Source organism: Daucus carota, chromosome 2 (assembly GCF_001625215.2).
Source record: "Daucus carota subsp. sativus chromosome 2, DH1 v3.0, whole genome shotgun sequence".
NCBI lineage: Eukaryota > Viridiplantae > Streptophyta > Magnoliopsida > Apiales > Apiaceae > Daucus > Daucus carota.
This window is the reverse complement of record NC_030382.2, coordinates 518,733-537,519: the sequence shown is the minus strand read 5'-3', so window position 1 is coordinate 537,519 and position 18,787 is coordinate 518,733. Positions and strand designations below refer to the sequence as shown.

The following is an 18,787-nucleotide window of genomic DNA, read 5'->3' as shown; positions in this document are numbered from 1 at the left end:
TGGGGGAAGTATTGTGTTTGGACATTTGAGGGTGTAGGTTCAGATTGTGATGGAAGGATAGATGATTGTTGTACAGGGAAGAAGTTGTGTTGAGGTGGTTCTGTTTCAGGTGGTGGTGAAGGGTGATGTAGAGGTGATTGGTGAGGAGATTGGTATGGAGAGTAGTGTGAGGATTGGCTAGAGGATTGGTAGTCTTGGATGAGAAGAAGTGGTGGAATGTGATGTTGTTGTTGCATCTCTTGTGGTTCTGGTTGTTGTTGAGGTTGTTCTTGTTGAGGTTGAAATGGTGGAAGTGGTTCTCCTGGTTGAAGTTGTTGCAGTGGTTGAGGAGGTGGTGCCACTTGTAGCTGATATGGCTGTAACTGTACATTGAACTGTTCCAGCATGAAAGGAGTGACAGTGAGAGGAACCCGATTATGTTTCTTTGCTGCAGTAAGTCTGGTCATCAGCTTAGTACAAGACTTAGATGTAGGAGCCACTGGTGAGTTCATGTAGAAGATCTTGTCTTCTTGAGACATCTTGTCATTCAAAAACAACATAAAGAACCTTGGATAGAAGCAGTCAACTTTGGCATTGTTTTGCACATTCCGATTCATTACGGGACCAAGCTTGTTGATAATAACCTTCATAAGAATCTCCCCAAAATTGATAGGACGATTATGAGCACAACAGAATCCAAAGACCTGTAGAAGGGAAGATATATTACCAAAATTTCTCCGGTCAGTGGGAGCAAATACTTTCGCAAAAGTATCAAAGTACACATCCCACTCAGCTCTTAGGTTGCCCTTAGACATTTTTGACAGCTGGATTTCCCCTTGGTAGTGGATTGTCTGAAAGAAGTGAATCAACTCATGGTCAGACGGAACCTCAGCAAAATTATTCCTCGGGAATCCAAGTATTCTGTTCACATCATCCGTAGTAATTGTGATTCGCTTGCCTCCTCTAATTTCACCAATGATCTTGTAATTGTCCAAAGTAGTTGAATTAACTGCAGTGGAATAAAAGTCGTAGAGAGGTTGGATTTGAATGTCTGCAGAGGCAGTAATGGCCGTGCTGGCTAAACACTGTTCATTCAGAAAACGAATCCATGGTCTGAAGCGAAGCGAGCAAGAATCGGGATCCAAGTATCCATAATAGTTAGTCTCCATAATTTTGAATTGACCATTCATTTTTATAATTAAAAATTGAATTAAGCGAGAATTTTTCAAATAAAAAGATAATTCTCAAATATCTCGCAAATTTCAATTAATAATTAACGGACAATTAATTAATTAATTTATAATTTGAATTAATAGAATAAACTCGAATTAAAACTTAATTAATTAGTGAATGGTCCAAAATCAACTTAGTCCGATAATCACCCAACCAAACGTGGCCTTAAGATTAAAACCAAATAACTCCAAATTATCTCCAACAAACGGTTAAGCCAAACGCGGTCTTAATCATAATAACCCAACAGTTCAAAACTTCACAAACGCTGCCTAATCAAAAACCAAATAACATCAAAAACCAGCACCCCAAACGCAGCCTTAACACCTTCAATCAAAGATTAAACTCCAGGAACCCTAATTATACTAAATCAGCAGCAGACCAGACGGATTAAACAACAGCAAATCGGCTGAAAATCAGTCCCCAAACGTTGTTAAGCATACAAAACACTGATTAAAACAAAAAGCCCCAAATCAAGAACTAAAGAATCCTAACTCAGTAACCCCTAATCACAACCAACAGTTCGATTTCGACACTCAAATCACAGCAGATCAAACCCAGAAAACGGCGAGCAGACTCAATGCAAAAACACCCAAAAACGAAGCGCAAAACTCGAAGAACCCAGCAGCATAACTCGAGTATCAGACTCGATCAAAACCAGTTAAGCAAGCACGAGATTTCGCGAGAAACGGACAGAGTCTCGACACTAATGGCGCTATTATCACCAAACCCAGCAAGCATAAAGCTTGAAATCGAAGAACCCAGCAAGTTTTATGGGAGAAACTTGAAAACCAGAGGGATTGCGTGTGTATAGGTTGTGCGGAAATGATGAAGATGAAGGTGTATTAGCAGGACAATCGGGGAATATGTCTTGAGAGGGAGGAAGAAGGGTTTTTGATATGGGTAAGACAAAAGAGTGATTGTCTTGGGGTTTTCAGGATTTGAACCGGGCAAGACAATAGTTGTACTTGTCGTCCCGAACTAACGAAGGGGACGAGTAGTAAACCGCTGGGAAAGACAATTATCGAGTTTGTCTTGAAGAGTATAAAGCGTGCGGTGTACGAGTCAAGATTGTCAAGACAATTTTTGAAATTGTCTTGGCAGAGTAATAATACGGCTGGCAGAGTTTTAACAATATATATTTGACTTGCCAAAGGCTGACACGGGGTGTGCGTACAAGTACAGCCGATTAAAACGAAATTATATATATAAGAATAAAATAGAATTTTTTTATTTGATTTAAAGATAAAATGTTTTAATAAATAAAAACAGTAATATATATATTACATAAATATTTTGTAAATTCCAACTTTAATTAAATATAAATATTTATGAACTTAACTCTAATTCAATAAAATGAATTAAGTTAAATTCTAATATTTATGCTTAATTAATTTTGAAGAATACAAAATAAATACAAATAATTATCTAGATGCTTAGAAAAAATAATACAGGGGAGTACGCAAGCATTTAGAAAATTAAGGACTAATATACAAACATGCATAATTACACAAAATATTATCAGATAATTTACAAGTTATCATATAAAATCTAATAACACAAATATAATTACACAGATAATTAAAAAAAAACATATAAAGCATATGAAAAATATATACAGTGAGAACTATGTCATATTTAACATTCCTAGCTCACAAACCAACTTAGAGAAAGTGGATTCATCAAGTGGTTTAGTGAAGATGTCAGCAATTTGCTCAGTCGTGGGTACAAAATGTAACACCACTGTACCATTCATGACATGTTCTCGAATAAAATGATACCTGATATTAATGTGCTTAGTCCTTGAATGTTGAACTGGATTGTTGGAAATGGCTATGGCACTTGTATTGTCACAAAATATAGGAATTTTGTTTACTACAATACCATAATCATTTAATTGATTCCTGATCCAGAGTATCTGAGCACAGCATCTACAAGCAGCTATATACTCAGCTTCAGCAGTAGAAGTAGACACAGAGTGCTGCTTCTTGCTGTACCAGGAAACCAACCGTCTACCTAGAAACTGACAGCTTCCAGACGTACTCTTCCTATCAATCCTGCATCCTGCATAATCAGAATCTGTATAGCCGGTTAAGTCAAAACCAGTATTCTTAGGGTACCAAATACCTAAGCCAGGTGTACCCTTAAGATATCTAAAGATTCTTTTGACGGCTATAAGATGTGATTCCTTAGGATCAGCTTGGAACCTAGCACACAAACATGTTGCAAACATAATATCTGGCCTACTAGCAGTGAGATAGAGTAATGAGCCAATCATACCTCGATAGCTTGAGATATCAACTTTCTTACCAGATTCATCCTGGTCAAGCTTTGTGGCAGTGGCCATGGGTGTCTTTGCCGGTGAAGAGTCTTCTAGATTGTACTTTCGTAGAAGATCTCTAACATACTTAGATTGACAAATAAAAATACCATCTTCCTTTTGGCTTACTTGAAGACCAAGGAAGTAGGACAGCTCACCCATCATACTCATCTCATAATTACTCTGCATTAACTTAGCAAATCTCTTGCACAAGTCATCGTTAGTAGAACCAAATATAATATCATCAACATATATTTGAACAAATATCATATTATTATCATGCAATTTGTAAAAGAGAGTTTTGTCTATGACACCTCTAGTGAAATTACTTTCAATTAAAAACTCAGAGAGAGTGTCATACCAGGTCCTTGGTGACTGCTTGAGGCCATAGACAGCTTTGAATAAGAAGTAAACAAAGTCAGCAAATTCTGGATTTTCAAAGCCAGGAGGCTGTTCAAGATATACTTCTTCTTCAAGCTTTCCATTTAGAAATGCACTTTTCACATCCATTTGATAAACCTTGAAGTTGGAGTGTGCAGCAAATGCAAGAAATATTCTGATGGCTTCAAGACGAGCAGCTGGAGCATAGGTTTCATCGTAATCAATTCCTTCTTCTTGGGAATAACCTTTTGCAACCAATCTGGCTTTGTTTCTCACAACAATGCCATCACCATCTAACTTGTTCCGGTAGACCCATCTAGTTCCAATTATAGACTTACCCTTAGGCCTTGGAACCAGGGCCCAGACTTCTTGTCTCTCAAATTGATTGAGTTCTTCTTGCATGGCAAGAACCCAATCAGGATCAGCAAGTGCTTCATCTATTTTCTTTGGTTCTAATTGAGATAGAAAACCAGAAAATAAACATTCGTTAGACGTAGCACTTCTAGTCTTTACACCAACATCAGGATCACCAATAATTAAATTAAAAGGATGATCTCTACTCCAGATCCTTTCCCTTGGAAGATGTGATCTTGATGATTCAACAGTATTGTCATTATGATGAAATGTGTGACTAGTTGATCCATCAGCTCCCCCTGAGTTGCTGCCAGGATGACTTGATGATCCACCACTAGCATTAGTGGAATCTCCAGTGTTTCCACCATTTCCTTCACCATTGCCTGGATCATCACCATCATTGTTGTCATCTCCTGTTGCAACCTCAGGTGGCAAATCATCATCTGAATCTGAATCTGGATAGTTGTCAAATTTCAGAGACTCAGATGAATCAGCAGATTGTAGACTTGGTAGTTTAGTGTCATCAAATGTTACATTGACACTAACTTTCACTGACAGAGTGTCAATCACAAAAACTTTATAAGCTGTATTGGTGTAACCAACAAAGATGGCCTCATATGCCTTTGGTTCAAACTTGTTCAAATGCTCTTCTCCATCCTTGAGAACATAGCATTTAGCTCCAAAGACATGAAGATGTTTGACAGGTGGTTTCTTGTTGTTAAACAGCTGAAATGGAGTTTTCATGTGATCCTTATTGATCAAAGTTCGATTCTGGGTGTAACAGGCAGTGCTCACAGCTTCAGCCCAAAAGTACAAAGGAAGCTTTGCTTCAGCAATCATTGTCCTTGCAGCTTCAATCAATGTACGATTCTTTCTTTCAACGACTCCATTCTGTAGAGGAGTCCTTGGTGCTGAGTACTGTCTGTTAATTCCTTTCTCAGAGTAATAGTTGACTAAAGTTTGATTCTTGAACTCCGTACCATTATCTGACCTTATAGCTTTTACAGGAACACCCTTTTCTAATTCGACTTTCTTGATATGATCAATTACTGTCAGGGGAGTTTCATCCTTAGAAGATAGGAAGTAAACCCAAGTAAATTTTGAGAAGTCATCCACAATAACCAAAGCATATCTTCCTCCATCAATTGACATAACATTCACTGGGCCAAACAAATCCATATGCAATAGCTGCAATGGATCAGTGATGCTATTGATGGTCTTGCTTTTGTGAGATGCTCTCTTTGCTTTTCCTTTCTGACAAGCTTCACAGAGATCATCAGTTGTAAATTCCAGGGAAGGCAATCCTCTCACTAGATCTCTCTTGACCAGAGAGTTCATAGTTTTAAAGTTGAGATGTGAGAGCTTCTTATGCCATAACCAACTATCTTCAGTGGATGCCTTTGCATAAAAACACTGTATTGCATTTCCTGGTCCGGAAGATAAGTTAGCTACGTAGATATCACCTTTCCTTATGCCAAATAGTGAAGGACGTTCATTCTTGATATGTTTGATTGTACATGTCTCCTTTTCAAAATGAACAGAGTATCCCTTGTCACAAAACTGACTGATACTGAGGAGATTATGTTCAAGTCCTTCAACTATAGCAATCTCTTCTATGATGATCTTTCCAACTTTATACTTGCCATATCCTACAGTTCGACCTTTGCTATTGTCAGCAAAAGTAACTGAAGGGCCAGTTGCCTCTCTTACTTTTGTCAGCAGGGAATTCATGCCAGTCATGTGCCTTGACGCTCCACTGTCAAGCACCCAAACAACTCGTACAATTCCTCTGGCACCCTGCACAAGACAACTGATTAAACAGTCTTTTGGACCCACACTTGATTGGGTCCAGCATACTTAAAGAATTGATTTCTATCTGGTAAGACAACAGAGCCTTTTGGACTGACATTCGATTCTGACTTGACTGAACTTACTTCCTTAACAATAGCCTTGTAAACTTTCGTTTTAAGCTTTGGAACATAAGTCTCCTTCCTAACACGAGGAGGACTAGCAGTCTTTGCCCTAGCATGCTTGCAGTTTGTGTGTTGTCTTGGGGATGTGTTTTCATTTTTAGCATGCAAATTTCTAAAATAAGCAGACATAGTATTGAAAGCACAAAGCATACAGTTATCAACACCACAATATTTATGACATGCATCAAAAACATGGGCAACAGGAAGATCATTCATAACAGTAGGAACATCAATAGATTCTACTCTAACTTTGTTGACAGATTTAAAGTTCTCAGTAGAATGACATCTATTGTCTATGTTCTTACTATTCACAAAATTATTAGGCTTGTTGAATTTTGTTCTTTCTGAGTTGACACCTAAACCAGCATTAGGCAACCTAACATTGCCTTTCACTTTTATTGGTTTCAGTGATGTCAGGATCTCATCTCTCTTCTCATTACTCTCTTTCAGTTTAAGGTCTTCCTGTTTGAGTTCATAGTTAATGACAATAGGTGTCTCTAACAGGGGTTCAGCTTCTGAGGATTTAAAAAGTGGTTGCGGGGAATCTTTCAAAACAAAAGGTATCCCTCTTTCCTCAGCACTCTTCTTAAAGGGAGTAATGTTACTAGCCTTACCTACAGATTTGTTATAGTCATAACCTATTCCAACATTTCTGTTAATCTCCTGTTGGTCATTTATCTTTTTGACTAAAGTGGAGGCATCCTTAAAGGCTTTACACCTAATTCTTTCTTCTTCTACCTGAAGTTTTAAAGCAGTTTCACTCTTTTCTAAAACTCTGACTTTAGCAAATTGATATTCTAAATCCATAGTCAGTTTTTCAATTTCAGGCTTTAATACTTTCATCTCATTCATTTTATAATCATGAATTTCTAAGACTAAAGCATTATTCTTAAGAATGGCAGCTTTCAACTTTTTAATAGCATCATCTCTATCTAATCCCAATTGCATAAAAAGTTTAGGGCATGTAGGATCTACCATAGAGCTTCCAGCATGAGGAGGTGAAGATGATGCAGATCTAGCCATGAAAGCAACATTTCCAAGCTGCTCCTCTTCATCACTATCCGTATCATCCCAGCTTTTCCCTTCTGCTAGATATGATTTGTTCTTGAAGCTTTGACTTCCAGAAGTACCCTGATGCTTTTTCACTAAGGCATCATACTTCTGCTTCAGCTCATCATAGGAATCTTTTCTCTTTCCTTGAACTTTGGGTTGCTTGCACTCAGTTGCAAAGTGTCCAGGTTCACCACAGTTGAAACATTTAAATTTACTTCGATCAACCATTCCAGTCTTGTATCCTCCTTTGTTGGAAGAAGATGAAGAACCTCCCTTTTGAAACTTATTAGCAAAGGGTTTGTATTTGTAAGAAGGGTTCTTCCTGAATCTCATGTTTCCAAACTTCTTGGCAAACAGTGATAGAGATTGATCTTCTAATTGTTCCAACTCTTCCATTGTGTAAAACTCATCATCACCACTAGAAGAAATAGTCTGACCCATCTCAGGCACAACAAATTCCTGAATGGTTTTAGAAGGGACAACAACATCCTTTTTTTCTTCCAGTTGAGGTGTTTCAACAATTAAAGCTCTCGAGTTCCCAAGTGTTTTACCCCAGCCATATCTCTGCTTAGTCTGAACTTGTTCAAGTTCGTATGTTTTTAAAACCCCGTAGAGTCTCTCCAGAGATATCTCATGCAGATCTCTGCTTTCTCTGATTGCAGTGATTCTGTGTTCCAGATGTTCAGGAAGTGTTAAGAGAAACTTAAGATTCATTTCTTTGTTGTCATAATATTTCCCGTTCAGATTTAGATTATTAATCAAGTTATTAAATCTGATAAACACTTCTGAAATCCCTTCTCCGGGATTGGAACCAAACTGTTCATACTGAGCCATCAGTATTTCTTTCTTGTTTTCCCTAACCTCTTCTGAGCCTTCGTTGATGATCTCTAGTGTATCCCAGATTTGCTTTGCATTTGTACAGTTCACAACAGCATTGTACATGACAGGGTCTAGAGATTCAACCAAGATTAGTTGAAGAGCATCATCTAAATTCATTAGCTCATTTTCTTCATCAGTATACTCAGAGAGTTCTTTTGGAACAGTTTTATGAGGAATTACCACACCATCTACTTCGTGTGATAATATGACATTCGTTGGAGTAGTAACACCCTTGTTCAATATCCCAATATATTTTCTATTGGCAGTTCGAAGGAATAATAACATGTGTCTCTTCCATAAGCCAAAGTGTTCTTTACTGAACGGTGGGATTTTAATGCTACAAATTTTTTGTGTACTCATTTTGAAGATTTGAAAGTGTATAGTGTTTGGATGAGATATAGAAATTGAAAGAAAAATAATATAATATTAAAATTAATTTTTGGAATAAAATTAATTCGAATAAAATATTATTTGGACGTTTCAGAGTGTGTATAGGATCTAACACGGTATATTCGTATTAACCGCTCTGATGCCAATTGTTAGGTCCGGAAGCGATTGTAGAAGAGGGGGTTGAATACAATCGCCACAAAATAATCGCGGAATATATTTGATTGGAATATAATTTTTTAATCAGATTTTAATTAATTAATATAACAATGTTTGAAGTCGTTATATAATTAAATTGGTTCAGTTTTAATGTCCACTAATGTTCGTAGAATAAATTCGACATGGTATATTCTAGATTAGTGATTAAAACAACCGATAACAAAGCACAGTAAAACTGTGGATGTAACAATAGCAAGTTTTAGCAAAACTTGAAAGCTTTTACAAGTGCTTGTGTTTTTCAAAGTGAATGAACACTTAGAAATGAAGAATGGTGGCCATATTTATAGGCAAAACCATTTGAACTACTAAGACAACTAAGGCTTAGACAATTAAAGAAAGACATGACAAAGTATGGCAAGCTAGGACAAACTAGTAGTTTTGTCATGACAAATCAAGACAAGGTAAGACAACTAAAAGCAAAGCATGACAACTTTAGTACTTGTCATGATAAAGTAAAGAAGGGAAAGACAAAAGAAAGCAAGGTAAGACAAAGAGAAACAAGGCATGGCATGTCTTTGCTCCATTTGATGGGAGCATTTAGAAAGACAAGGCTTGTCTTTGTCATGGAGTAGTCTTGGCTTGCTTTTCCAAAGTACATGTGCTTTGTCTTGGCATGTGATGAGAAATAAGGTAGGACAAAGCATTTAAATGTCTTGGAGTGTCTTTAAAGGAGCTAGACAAAGCAATTGTTTGTCTAACTAATATTGTAGTGCTTTAAAGTGATTTGTTTACTAAATAATAAATAGAAAATAATCCACTTAATTAAACTAGTTGAATATATTCATTAGATAAATTAATTCGAGAGTGAATTAATTTACTGAATAAAATATACAACTAATATAATTATATTAGAAGTGAATATATATAATCTATTTAATATTTAATCACTTTCCTTCTTTAGCAGAGCTTCTGTCTTCTTTGAAACTTTAATAACTTCGTCTTGAATTGTCAGTCGATTGAACTACCACCTTTGTTTGACGTAGAATATTTAATCCGAGTAGCTGACACACAAATGTACTGTCTGGTTCATCTGTATCTAGCTGAATAAAATATTCTTCGTCATTTAAAACAATTAAGCTGTGGCTTGTTCGTCGAGTCTTCGTCTTGTAAGTTCATCTTCATAAATTGGAATCATCTGAATAAATAAAGTATAGAAACTTTATACCTTCTGAATTCCTGGACGTGCCACAAAAGATTATTTGTGCACTGAGGCTTGAACATATTAATGAACTTCTTTCAGTGGTGTACAGCAGCATCCTGGAATTCTTCTGACATAAAATTCCGATAAATCATTTGACGTTCTTCGTACGGATTCCGGTGACTTGCTATTTACTGAGCTTTCTTATCTGAATTGAGTTGTACCTCTTTAAATACAAATAGGCTAAACATATGCCTTTCAAAAAAAAGTACTGCATAAGATCTCAAGCTATCAAGTAGCTCCCTCGGCTTCATTTCCATCCATCTCCGCTTCAGCCCCATGATCAGTGTTGTCGTCAGCCAATAGTTCTTCAATGTCAATTTGTAAAGAAGTCATTTGAACAATCTTCTCCAAAATATTTTTCATCTTTCTGTTCATCTTCTCCTCCATTTCACGAGAAAGTTCTTCTCTTAGCTTTGTCAATTCTGCAGATCTGTTCTTTTCTCTTTTCTGCATCTTATCTAGCATTGTTTTCCTTGTCCTTCCACTTCTTCCAAGAAGCCAATTAGGCGCATGATTATCAAAGTCTAGTTCCATCGAATCATGATCACTGACTTCTTCCTCTAAATTATCACCAGCTTTTTTCTAAAAAATTGAAAATAGCAATAGTTAAGAAATGACAGATAACACATGATGTGATAATACTAATATAAAGCTAGAACTTTTTACCTTGGAAAACTTGCGAGTTTTAGGGTAAACTTGCTAGTTAAGTTTATAGTTCTTGTTAGAATTCTAATGGATCGCACCAGAGAAGGCCTGCTTAACAATTTCATGATATATAGTTATGTGACCAAAGCAACATCATCATGAGTGTCACCATGTATAGATTGAGTTGAACAGTTATCTAATTTATACTCTTGCTTAAAGCAATACAATATGTTATTATTATCTTATTTCATTTAATTATATATATATTCTTGAATAATATTCGTATATCAGATTTTTATGTTATTGAATCAATTTATCTCATTGTCTCCATCATCTTCTAGGAAAAACTTCACACGTACTTATCTCCTTGGGCTATACATTTTGATGCTGAAGTGGAAAATTAAAAAAAATCACTTGAGTCAATTATCTTATTTAATATATAATATTAAATAGATATATGTTTGTATTTAATCAAAACACTACATAATGGAAGGTTTAGAGTATTATTTTTGTTCATATCAATATTTGTGAAATATATAATAACATCATCAAGCTAATATTTTAATAATTATATTTTAATATAGTTTTTCTTATGACCAAATAATATAAATTTTCAAAAATAAATCTAAAGATTATATTTAAATAAATCATTTATTAGATCGTAAACCATGACATGGTATAGAGTTAGGCCCATACAAAATAAAGAGCTCCTTAAAATTCTTATTGGGCTGCTATCAATAAGGCATTTCTGACCAAAACCCTAATCTTTCGTATATAATCCCTCAATGTCAGAGGGTTGGCCACACACCCGCCCCTTGTATTTGATAAGTCTAGTTCTCTCACTAGAAGTGTATAATATCATCACCAAATTCTTTCTTTCACCTCTTAGATTACAAATTACAATAGTAATCAGCAGTTTTTCAATAAGATCTTTCCAAGTGATATGATTTCCGATCAATGTAAGTATTCACTTTTTGTTTAGACAAATCATGGTATAGATCTCGATATATGTTAATATCTTGTATAATCATGTTGACATAATTCAATTTCATCCTTGCACTTATTGAGATATAAATCAATATATTTATAATTTGTTTTTCTAAATTTCTTTTGGAATTAAATAATTTTTGAACAATTCTTATTATGATGCTAATAATTGAGATTTTCCTTTCAGATTTTGGATATAATATTGATCTTTATGTCCTTGAGTTGTTTTTGGATCTACATCTCAAAGACTCAAACAATGAAGAAGATGCTCCAAGTTCGCACTATAGCTTCTCTGGGTAGTCAAGATTTGACATCTTTAATAATATTTATTCTTGTCTTCGGTACATCATTTTAATATGTGTTATTTATTTTAAAATAAAATATAAGTAGTAATTTGAAATCAAAACTAAATACTTTTCGAAATCTAAAATGTTAGTTATAGACTTGTTGATTTTTTTTTACTATACTACAATAATATGAATAAGAGATTTTGTTAATTCCGTAATGTGTTTTGAATAATCTATATATGGTTGTGATAATAATTGATGTTTGCATTTGGTGTTTTGATAAGAAGCATATATGCACAAATGTGAGAAGAAGTATGCGGTTCTCTCTGACTTAAAGTCTCACAATAAGATCTGTGGTACAAGGGAGTACAAGTTCAATTGTGGATCTACCTTCTCTAGGTTAGGTTTATATCACAAATCTCTCTTAATTTATAGTTATAATTCTTACCTTCTCATCCAGTTCCCATAAATGTTGTTTTATTTAATTTTGTCTTGTTTGTGATTTATTGAACTCAAAGGTTTGTATTGGGCAGGGGAATTGATTTACCAAAGTCCTTCTGTAGAATTATATTTTGTTTGTGTTTAGATAAAGATTAAAGATAATATAAACAATTAAATATAAAAATCCTTTTTTAATGTTCAATATACCAAATTAATTCAAGGTCTTTGTATTCTCACCTTAGAAAAAGGTACCATACAATGTGTATAAGTTTGCACTATATCTCATGTGTTGTTTTGCTATGTATAGGGATTTACTGGTTTATATAATGTAGTGAAATTAGGTCCATATGAAAATAAATTCAATTGCTAATATATATGTTTCATATTTATATTAGTTGGTATATGAATGCATTGGTCAAGTTTGGGTGATTCAAGTGTAACCAACTTCTTTTTGTAGGCGTGATAGTTTAATCAATCACCATTCAATATGCCAAGTGTTTGTGGGAGAGGTGGTTAGGCACATAACAAATGGCCCCCCAAGCAGCAGCAACATGACTGCCCGAATACATGCAAATGCCGGTAATATGCCTCTTCTAACATTTTGGGAGCCAAAACTTAATATTCCTAGATCCTCTGAATATTCGGAGATTCATGGCTTTCCTAGCAACATAGCACCGAGCAACATGTTTGATTTTGGTTTTGATGGTAGTACAAAACCAAAACCAAGTTGGAATTTGAATTTGAAAGGAGGAAGATAACAAAGACCTAATCTGGATGCAGACTTTGGACCCAGAGGCACTAATGTTTCTAATTATATTTGCAGATGGTTAACATGTCAATTCTATGTTGGTAAATTTGGGTTTCAGGCAACACCACTAGTTAACATGTCAATTCTATGTCATTCCAAAATTTATTAATATATGATATCAATAAATTGTATAAACGAAAAGTGCAGATGGTTAACATGTCAATTCTATGTTGACAAATTTGGGTTCCAGGCAACACCACTGGTTAACATGTCAATTCTATGTCATTCCAAAATTTATTAATATATGATATCAATAAATTGTATAAACGAAAAGGTTTGTAATCTTAGCAGACAAGTCCTTTTGTGATAACCGATGGAGTTGTGCTTGAATTAATCATGTCAGCAATGGCATCGTCGTGTTTGGGGTTGTGTCAGATGTACGTGACCTTAATTAAGATAAAACCTGTATAGCTTATGTAACGCCACAATATTTTATAGTAATATTTTGGTGATTATTTTTGATTTATCTATTTATTCTATTTTTTTTATGATAATATTGCCAAGACTATTTTTTTCTTTCTTTATTTATTTATGTGGTAGTTTAATTTCCATGACTTTATAATTGCTTTATGTTAATTAGATTAGAATAAATTTGGTGCTAAATTAAGTGTAAAATTATTGATGTGATTAATCAATTTTGTGATATGTGAATTATTAAAATTTTGTCCCTTGGCTTCCAATCTTTTATTTCGATCCTATAAATTTTCTTCTTAAATAATTTATTGCAATTGCTCTAGTATGTAGAAACTTTTCGAACAAAATTCTTATAAAACTCAAATCCTTTTTAAATATCCAACTGATATTGGATCCTTTATTTCAAATTATTATTTACTAGACTCTTTCTTCTAAAATTCTTCTAAAAATTCTCTTCAAAAATGAAAGTCTTGCAAAAATCCTATTTCCAATACAACTTCTAGATTAGATTATTCAGTTACAAGATTGCCCTTGATTTCTAAATTGTTTTAATTCCTATCCGGGGCAATATGGTCTTTTAATAATTAAAGAAGTAGTAACAGGGGTAAAAACCCCTATTCTTCTTCAATTCATCCGTCTCTCAAACCTCTCCTCTCTCCCTCGTGTACTCTCCCCCTTCTTCTGCAATATCAGCCGATCTCCATTGCTTCCACCAATTTTCCTGGCCGTTTTCAGTGTTTAGTAGCTCTAATATTCTACCTGATTACTCCCTTTCCTTAATTGTATGCAAAACCTTTGATATATGCATGTATGTGTTGGGTGTGATTAGGGTTTTGGCCCAAAAGATGGCTTTGTTGTGCGATTGTATGAGAAAGAAGGCTGTTGGCCTCACCTGGGTCGAGAGCTGGTGAAAACGAATCTCCCCAAGTGAAGGCTGGCCATGGCGATGAACTGCAGTGAGCCATGGCCGGGGTTTTGTTATATTTTGATTGTTGGGTTGATTTTGAGGCTTGATTTATGATTGATTGTTGTTGCGTGTCAGTTTTTAGTATAGAGTTAGTGATTATAAGTAGTAATTAGTTTTGGGTAAAACTGAATCATGAGTTTCTTTGTTGTTTTCGGTCGAATCTCTACTTGAACTACTTTGATTTATGATCCTTGCTAGCTGCATGAGGTTCTTCGTGACAGATTCTATGTGTTCAAGGGCTCCTGTGTAGAGAATGGAGATATTGGAAGTTGCATATTAGTTCTTAGGCCTTAATTGTCAATTTTTGGTGATGCTTAAGAGTCAATTTGTGATACCATGCTGCTAGGACAAACCTGCCCTGTTTTGATATGCTTAAGAATGGTGTGAAATTGTTGTTGGTTAGTGTGTAAATTACTGATTTTGTAAGTGCCTTGACGTGTATTTTAAGTGGGAAAAATAAATTTGAGATTTCGTTTAGTAAAACTAAAGTTATATGATTTTATTGTATTAACTAGTTTAAAATTCTGGAAGCTGAAATTTGTTTCTGTTTTGGATACTAATTAAGTATGTTGAGAGTAGTTGTAAAATATCAAAACCTCTGTAACTAGATGCTATGTAGAGTCTTCTGTGATTACCAAGACGAATTACTTGATTTGGATATGTATAATTAAAGTTATGAATTTTGTAAGCTAATAGTGTCAACCTCCCTTCTATAGTTGTAATTCTGTTGCGTACTTCATTTTCAAAAATGCATAACTTAATAACCACACGTCCAAATCTGCTTTTGTTGTTTTTATAATGTGGTTATGTGATTCGTCTTTGGTTTGTATTCTTTGAATATCATGATTTGAGGTCGTTTTGTATTTTTATAAAAATTGGATTAGCTAGATATGTCAAAACTGTCCAAGTCTGCCCTGTTTTGCTAAATGAGACATTGTGCAAGTTCTATAAATGATAAAATGATGAATCTTTTTGGATTGACTAGATAATTCCAATTATGGTATTTTCTGTTCATATTGCTTAGAGAAAAGACTTGATATATCATGCTATAAACTGAAGTAATTGAGATACTTGCTGCTGAATGGTGTTAAATAGTTGACTTAAACTTTAAATTCCCCTTTCATTACTTGATCAATTTTTTCATACCTTATATGGTTATAAAGCTCTTTGAATATCCTACCTTTCTTGATTGATGTTCATTTGATATTGAGATAGGCTAATGGTAGTAAATGGCTAATCTTTGAGTGGCTGTCCGGCAGTTTATGTGACTGAGAAATAACTGTAAATTAGACAATAATTTTATGTGTTAGATGTATGATATCTGTATATTTACATATGTGAGATTCTTGTTTATATGTTATGTGTAAATAATATATTATGTGGTTGTTGTATATTATATATGCATTATTTATTTAATTATTATTTCCTTGTTTCATTTGATTCTTATTTGATTATATAATATTATATACTATTATCTTAATATTTGTAAAGAGTGTAAAGTATGATTGTTTTTTTTAATCGCGAATGGGTAGAGATGAAATCGAATAGTGACACGTTTATTTACTATTTATAGGTCCGAGTAGGCGAGCAGGAAAAGAGCCAATCGTGGACCAACCCTAAACTGTAAGCTGTATTACACGTTTCTTAAGGCAAGTATATTATCCAACTAACTTGGTTAAAGATTTTGATGCCATGATTTGATACTTGATTTTTAGAATATTACAATTCTGTTTATCATTGAAATCAAAGTTTAAAACTCTACTAGTTGCCAAGTATTCTAGATTGTTATAAACGAAGAACTTGTATAACCTTTGATGCTTTAACCTATCATATTTCTCCCCTATAAACTTGATTCTTTAGAACCCTGTTATAAGCTTACAATAACACTAAGAACTTATACCTTGAATTCTTCAATGTTAACAAACCAGAAGTATTCTTCACCTAATAGACCACTTCACTTGGTTGTCATATGAACCTAAACACTTAACCCTCAATAGCTATTTCCCAATCTTGTCATAAATAGTTCATATTATCTTTCTTTATGAATTATCATTCCCTTGAGAGAATACTTGGCATAGTATAATTCCAAAGCTGTTTTGCAACAATGATTTATAGTTTTAAAATGATTTGAATTATCTGTTTTAAAAAGGGAATTGGTTGAAAAATGTTTTTATGACTGAGGCGCCAATCACCATTTCAATTACAAACATCCGTAGCGGGGAGCCTGATGTTTATATAAGGCCAAAGTGTGCCTAGGATCCTTTATATTTGAGAACTCGTATTGGATATGCGGGTTCGGAGCTTTGTCGTGGGCTAATCACCCAGCTTAGCTCGTAGCGTTTTATCTGTTTCCAATTCCATAAAAATGAAACTGTTTTGCTTAAATCATATTGTGTTGATTAATCTTTAAAGCATGTTACATTCTTGATATTATTGCCATGCTTTACATACTATTTATGATTTACTGTTGGGTTGGATATTATATACTTGTTGGGCAGTACTTTTGCTCAATATTTTAACTCAATTTTAAAGTTAAACCCGAAAGTGGTGCATTTGCTACAGACGGCCTCTAAAAACTTTGGAGGGTCGGGAACTGACTTCAGGTAGATCTGAAAGTTCAACTGTAGGGACCTATTAAGGAGAAGTAAAGAATGGTGAAGTTGTAATAGGTTGAACCCGTTGCATTGTAACTTAATCCTTTTGTTCAAAAACAGTTATTATTGTTCATACTCTTACCTGTGGCGATCCGGGCTTGGTTAGTTGTTATGGATGTTAACTTATCTTGGTTGAATTTAATGACGTAAATTATTAGTTTAAATCATCTTTTTTTTTATTTGAGTTGGAAAATTCTGAGTTGCAGTATTTATAGGGTTCTTTATATTCAGTAGTGTGGGTTGTCACAGGTTTGTATTAGAGCCACAAGTTTGAGTCAATGAACAATAACTAGGATGACATGGTAGGCAAGGTTAATAGTTAGTGTATTACCATATCTAGGATGTTATCACCCGAGAGAGTGAATCTAGGTTTGATAGTTAGTGTATTACCATATAAAACTAATGTTGTGTTTATTTGGGGAGAAGGGAATGAAATGATTAAAAATACCTGAAACTAATACAGATAGGAAGAAAGTTTTGAAAAAAATTTGAGGAAGTGCAAAATCACTATGATGAGATTTGAGAAGAAATTGAGGATGAGAGAATGTAGCATTCTATCCCAAATTGAAGGTGCGATATCTAGCACATGATGTAAGGAATGAAATGGAAGAAGTAATGCAATTTCATAGAAATTATCCATAAGATAGTTCATTTTTTATTTTATTCCTTCCGCAATCATTTACCCCAACCAAACACAACCTAATTGTATATACAGGAGCAGCTAAATTAGTTAAGGGTTGATGCCATTTGTCACTCCCGGCTGTTTACTCTTCTAACAGCACAAACTCACTGGGAAGCATGACTATGGGCTACAGCAAAACGCGGAAACTGATTTTTCAGCCAACGCACGGCTGCTACATTGTGGACTCAAGGGCCAACTTGATAAAATTTCCAAGGCAGTTGACACACACTAGTATACACACCCAGCGCAAACTGCTGTATGTACAGGTGCTGTGCAGGGTTGATGTTCCCGGCGTACTGCAGCTAAATACAAGTTAGTGCATTTTTTAGTTGTGGGACAAGGGCGGAGATGGGTTTGTGTGGTGTGTGCCTATCTGCACATGCTAAGCACTAAATTTTATATGTTTAGGGGATTTTCATTGGTGTAGTTGTTGTATATGCACGGGTCCACCATTATTGTGATATAAGAGTTAATCAAAATGAGTCGAACTTATAATTTTTAGTGCTTAGCATGTGTTAGTGGGTAGACTTGACGATTCGTTCGGATCATGTACTCAAAAGACCAAACACAAAACCGACCCGTTTAACGTTCATGTATTTTCGTGTCGGGTACCTCAGTTTTCATGTCGTTCTCGTGTCGTGTTTCGTGTAAAATCGAATATAAATATAAATATAAATAAATATATAAATTAATGAAAATATTAGATTTCTCGGCAAAAAATTTATGAAATTATATGAAATATATATATATATATATATATATATATATATATATATATATATATATATATATAAACCATTTATGCTTACAATATTATAAACTATGCATTATTTTAAAAGAAAATATACATATATTTATTATAAATATACATATTTATAATTAAATATTAATATTTAATGGTAAAATTATATTTATTTCGTGTATAT

General features: G+C 34.3%; 1 long non-coding RNA gene across 1 annotated transcript; it reads left to right on the top strand.

Moving 5' to 3' along the window:
* The first annotated feature begins 14,208 nt into the window (after nt 1–14,208).
* LOC135150890 (uncharacterized) lies at nt 14,209–18,472 on the top strand. The gene is made up of 2 exons (XR_010289349.1): nt 14,209–14,340; nt 16,099–18,472. It is a non-coding gene; the product is annotated as an uncharacterized LOC135150890 (long non-coding RNA).
* The last annotated feature ends 315 nt before the right edge of the window (nt 18,473–18,787 follow it).